This window comes from Aquarana catesbeiana, linkage group LG03 (genome assembly GCF_042186555.1).
Source record: "Aquarana catesbeiana isolate 2022-GZ linkage group LG03, ASM4218655v1, whole genome shotgun sequence".
Lineage (NCBI taxonomy): Eukaryota > Metazoa > Chordata > Amphibia > Anura > Ranidae > Aquarana > Aquarana catesbeiana.
The window spans coordinates 678485722-678490721 of NC_133326.1; the positions used below are offsets into that span (position 1 = coordinate 678485722).

At 45.3% G+C, this 5000-nt stretch overlaps 9 non-coding genes across 9 annotated transcripts; 6 read left to right on the forward strand and 3 right to left on the reverse strand.

The window, feature by feature from the left end:
• The first annotated feature begins 4 nt into the window (after nucleotides 1-4).
• TRNAM-CAU (transfer RNA methionine (anticodon CAU)) lies at nucleotides 5-77 on the forward strand. Its single transcript has one exon. It is a non-coding gene; the product is annotated as a tRNA-Met (tRNA).
• A 713-nt stretch (nucleotides 78-790) lies between these two features.
• TRNAE-UUC (transfer RNA glutamic acid (anticodon UUC)) lies at nucleotides 791-862 on the reverse strand. Its single transcript has one exon. It is a non-coding gene; the product is annotated as a tRNA-Glu (tRNA).
• A 120-nt stretch (nucleotides 863-982) lies between these two features.
• Nucleotides 983-1055, forward strand: TRNAM-CAU (transfer RNA methionine (anticodon CAU)). Its single transcript has one exon. It is a non-coding gene; the product is annotated as a tRNA-Met (tRNA).
• Nucleotides 1056-2366: 1311 nt separating this feature from the next.
• TRNAE-UUC (transfer RNA glutamic acid (anticodon UUC)) lies at nucleotides 2367-2438 on the reverse strand. The gene has a single exon. It is a non-coding gene; the product is annotated as a tRNA-Glu (tRNA).
• A 120-nt stretch (nucleotides 2439-2558) lies between these two features.
• On the forward strand, nucleotides 2559-2631 carry TRNAM-CAU (transfer RNA methionine (anticodon CAU)). The gene has a single exon. It is a non-coding gene; the product is annotated as a tRNA-Met (tRNA).
• Nucleotides 2632-3527: 896 nt separating this feature from the next.
• TRNAM-CAU (transfer RNA methionine (anticodon CAU)) lies at nucleotides 3528-3600 on the forward strand. The gene has a single exon. It is a non-coding gene; the product is annotated as a tRNA-Met (tRNA).
• A 280-nt stretch (nucleotides 3601-3880) lies between these two features.
• On the forward strand, nucleotides 3881-3953 carry TRNAM-CAU (transfer RNA methionine (anticodon CAU)). Its single transcript has one exon. It is a non-coding gene; the product is annotated as a tRNA-Met (tRNA).
• Nucleotides 3954-4658: 705 nt separating this feature from the next.
• On the reverse strand, nucleotides 4659-4730 carry TRNAE-UUC (transfer RNA glutamic acid (anticodon UUC)). Its single transcript has one exon. It is a non-coding gene; the product is annotated as a tRNA-Glu (tRNA).
• A 120-nt stretch (nucleotides 4731-4850) lies between these two features.
• Nucleotides 4851-4923, forward strand: TRNAM-CAU (transfer RNA methionine (anticodon CAU)). The gene has a single exon. It is a non-coding gene; the product is annotated as a tRNA-Met (tRNA).
• Nucleotides 4924-5000: the final 77 nt, after the last annotated feature.

The window sequence follows — 5000 nt, forward strand, 5'->3', positions numbered from 1 at the left end:
TTCAGCCTCGTTAGCGCAGCAGGTAGCGCGTCAGTCTCATAATCTGAAGGTCGTGAGTTCGATCCTCACACGGGGCACTGATCTCTCTGCTTCTTTTGAGTCTTGGGGTCCTTAATCCATGAAAATCACTACTCTTCATCCCTTAAGTTTTCCAAGAAGCCACATGGATGGAAAAGTGAGCGGCAGCTCAAGCTTTCAATGCTCTTTTGCCCTCCTAAATATTCCACCCAGCTGAAATCTTTAACTCTGCATCTAACAGACCTTGCAAGATACAATGTCTACTCACCCTGGAAAAACAGAGGCATTTTCCATCTATGTGACATGCTTCCCTTTGTTTCATCACACAGAAAGCAAAAAGCAAAGAGGAATTCAAAAGGGCTTTTACAAAGGTGTGAAAAAAAAGGATAATGTTTGTATGAGAGAATGGTTCGTAGAAGATTGGCACATAGAAATTTGCCAATGCGAATGTGCAGAAGAGCAAGAACGGCCAGGAGAATTCATGTACACATGCGCATGTGCGCATGTGCGTACGCCAAAGCGCACACAATGCGTGACAGATTCTGGTGCCAAGTGGCCTATTTAAAGCAAGGAGCATGAGCCATTAGTTGCTGGATGATCTTCAGCTGCCCCTGTTTCTGATATTATTTGATTTCCTGTTCCCGACTCAGCTTGACCTGTCTTGTCTGCATTCCTGGCTTTGACAACTAGGGAATGATTGGAGGTTACAATGGAAAAACAGCTTTGGAGGTTTCAGCACTAGGAGTGTACATGTCATTAAAAGGTCTTGCGTTTCCCATACCGGGAGTCGAACCCGGGCCGCCTGGGTGAAAACCAGGAATCCTAACCGCTAGACCATATGGGAAAACTTTCTGCCCTCCTTTGGGAAAAATAGAGAAAACTAAATTGAAAAAAAATAATGCCGCCTGCATTATCTTCCAAGTATAGTGGCCAGCAGTGGCACGCAAATTCCCATTGCCGTACAGCCTCGTTAGCGCAGCAGGTAGCGCGTCAGTCTCATAATCTGAAGGTCGTGAGTTCGATCCTCACACGGGGCACTGATCTCTCTGCTTCTTTTGAGTCTTGGGGTCCTTAATCCATGAAAATCACTACTCTTCATCCCTTAAGTATTCCAAGAAGCCACATGGATGGAAAAGTGAGCGGCAGCTCAAGCTTTCAATGCTCTTTTGCCCTCCTAAATATTCCACCCAGCTGAAATCTTTAACTCTGCATCTAACAGACCTTGCAAGATACAATGTCTACTCACCCTGGAAAAACAGAGGCATTTTCCATCTATGTGACATGCTTCCCTTTGTTTCATCACACAGAAAGCAAAAAGCAAAGAGGAATTCAAAAGGGCTTTTACAAAGGTGTGAAAAAAAAGGATAATGTCTGTATGAGAGAATGGTTCGTAGAAGATTGGCACATAGAAATTTGCCAATGCGAATGTGCAGAAGAGCAAGAACGGCCAGGAGAATTCATGTGCACATGCGCGTGTGCGCATGTGCGTACGCCAAAGCGCACACAATGCGTGACAGATTCTGGTGCCCAGTGGCCTATTTAAAGCAAGCAGCATGAGCCATTAGTTGCTGGATGATCTTCAGCTGCCCCTGTTTCTGATATTATTTGATTTCCTGTTCCCAACTCAGCTTGACCTGTCTTGTCTGCATTCCTGGCTTTGACAACTAGGGAATGATTGGAGGTTACAATGGAAAAACAGCTTTGGAGGTTTCAGCACTAGGAGTGTACATGTCATTAAAAGGTCTTGCGTTTCCCATACCGGGAGTCGAACCCGGGCCGCCTGGGTGAAAACCAGGAATCCTAACCGCTAACAGACCGCTAACAGACCTTGCAAGATACAATGTCTACTCACCCTGGAAAAACAGAGGCATTTTCCATCTATGTGACATGCTTCCCTTTGTTTCATCACACAGAAAGCAAGAAGCAAAGAGGAATTCAAAAGGGCTTTTACAAAGGTGTGAAAAAAAAGGATAATGTCTGTATGAGAGAATGGTTCGTAGAAGATTGGCACATAGAAATTTGCCAATGCGAATGTGCAGAAGAGCAAGAACGGCCAGGAGAATTCATGTGCACATGCGCATGTGCGTACGCCAAAGCGCACACAATGCGTGACAGATTCTGGTGCCCAGTGGCCTATTTAAAGCAAGCAGCATGAGCCATTAGTTGCTGGATGATCTTCAGCTGCCCCTGTTTCTGATATTATTTGATTTCCTGTTCCCGACTCAGCTTGACCTGTCTTGTCTGCATTCCTGGCTTTGACAACTAGGGAATGATTGGAGGTTACAATGGAAAAACAGCTTTGGAGGTTTCAGCACTAGGAGTGTACATGTCATTAAAAGGTCTTGCGTTTCCCATACCGGGAGTCGAACCCGGGCCGCCTGGGTGAAAACCAGGAATCCTAACCGCTAGACCATATGGGAAAACTTTCTGCCCTTCTTTGGGAAAAATAGAGAAAACTAAATTGAAAAAAAATAATGCCGCCTGCATCATCTTCCAAGTATAGTGGCCAGCAGTGGCACGCAAATTCCCATTGCTGTTCAGCCTCGTTAGCGCAGCAGGTAGCGCGTTAGTCTCATAATCTGAAGGTCGTGAGTTCGATCCTCACACGGGGCACTGATCTCTCTGCTTCTTTTGAGTCTTGGGGTCCTTAATCCATGAAAATCACTACTCTTCATCCCTTAAGTTTTCCAAGAAGCCACATGGATGGAAAAGTGAGCGGCAGCTCAAGCTTTCAATGCTCTTTTGCCCTCCTAAATATTCCACCCAGCTGAAATCTTTAACTCTGCATCTAACAGACCTTGCAAGATACAATGTCTACTCACCCTGGAAAAACAGAGGCATTTTCCATCTATGTGACATGCTTCCCTTTGTTTCATCACACAGAAAGCAAAAAGCAAAGAGGAATTCAAAAGGGCTTTTACAAAGGTGTGAAAAAAAAGGATAATGTCTGTATGAGAGAATGGTTTGTAGAAGATTGGCACATAGAAATTTGCCAATGCGAATGTGCAGAAGAGCAAGAACGGCCAGGAGAATTCATGTGCACATGCGCATGTGCGTACGCCAAAGCGCACACAATGCGTGACAGATTCTGGTGCCCAGTGGCCTATTTAAAGCAAGCAGCATGAGCCATTAGTTGCTGGATGATCTTCAGCTGCCCCTGTTTCTGATATTATTTGATTTCCTTTCCCGACTCAGCTTGACCTGTCTTGTCTGCATTCCTGGCTTTGACAACTAGGGAATGATTGGAGGTTACAATGGAAAAACAGCTTTGGAGGTTTCAGCACTAGGAGTGTACATGTCATTAAAAGGTCTTGCGTTTCCCATACCGGGAGTCGACCCCGGGCCGCCTGGGTGAAAACCAGGAATCCTAACCGCTAGACCATATGGGAAAACTTTCTGCCCTTCTTTGGGAAAAATAGAGAAAACTAAATTGAAAAAAAATAATGCCGCCTGCATCATCTTCCAAGTATAGTGGCCAGCAGTGGCACGCAAATTCCCATTGCCGTTCAGCCTCGTTAGCGCAGCAGGTAGCGCGTCAGTCTCATAATCTGAAGGTCGTGAGTTCGATCCTCACACGGGGCACTGATCTCTCTGCTTCTTTTGAGTCTTGGGGTCCTTAATCCATGAAAATCACTACTCTTCATCCCTTAAGTTTTCCAAGAAGCCACATGGATGGAAAAGTGAGCGGCAGCTCAAGCTTTCAATGCTCTTTTGCCCTCCTAAATATTCCACCCAGCTGAAATCTTTAACTCTGCATCTAACAGACCTTGCAAGAAAACTAAATTGAAAAAAAATAATGCCGCCTGCATCATCTTCCAAGTATAGTGGCCAGCAGTGGCACGCAAATTCCCATTGCCGTTCAGCCTCGTTAGCGCAGCAGGTAGCGCGTCAGTCTCATAATCTGAAGGTCGTGAGTTCGATCCTCACACGGGGCACTGATCTCTCTGCTTCTTTTGAGTCTTGGGGTCCTTAATCCATGAAAATCACTACTCTTCATCCCTTAAGTTTTCCAAGAAGCCACATGGATGGAAAAGTGAGCGGCAGCTCAAGCTTTCAATGCTCTTTTGCCCTCCTAAATATTCCACCCAGCTGAAATCTTTAACTCTGCATCTAACAGACCTTGCAAGATACATTGTCTACTCACCCTGGAAAAACAGAGGCATTTTCCATCTATGTGACATGCTTCCCTTTGTTTCATCACACAGAAAGCAAAAAGCAAAGAGGAATTCAAAAGGGCTTTTACAAAGGTGTGAAAAAAAAGGATAATGTCTGTATGAGAGAATGGTTCGTAGAAGATTGGCACATAGAAATTTGCCAATGCGAATGTGCAGAAGAGCAAGAACGGCCAGGAGAATTCATGTGCACATGCGCATGTGCGCATGCCAAAGCGCACACAATGCGTGACAGATTCTGGTGCCCAGTGGCCTATTTAAAGCAAGCAGCATGAGCCATTAGTTGCTGGATGATCTTCAGCTGCCCCTGTTTCTGATATTATTTGTTTTCCTGTTCCCGACTCAGCTTGACCTGTCTTGTCTGCATTCCTGGCTTTGACAACTAGGGAATGATTGGAGGTTACAATGGAAAAACAGCTTTGGAGGTTTCAGCACTAGGAGTGTACATGTCATTAAAAGGTCTTGCGTTTCCCATACCGGGAGTCGAACCCAGGCCGCCTGGGTGAAAACCAGGAATCCTAACCGCTAGACCATATGGGAAAACTTTCTACCCTTCTTTGGGAAAAATAGAGAAAACTAAATTGAAAAAAAATAATGCCGCCTGCATCATCTTCCAAGTATAGTGGCCAGCAGTGGCACGCAAATTCCCATTGCCGTTCAGCCTCGTTAGCGCAGCAGGTAGCGCATCAGTCTCATAATCTGAAGGTCGTGAGTCCGATCCTCACATGGGGCACTGATCTCTCTGCTTCTTTTGAGTCTTGGGGTCCTTAATCCATGAAAATCACTACTCTTCATCCCTTAAGTTTTCCA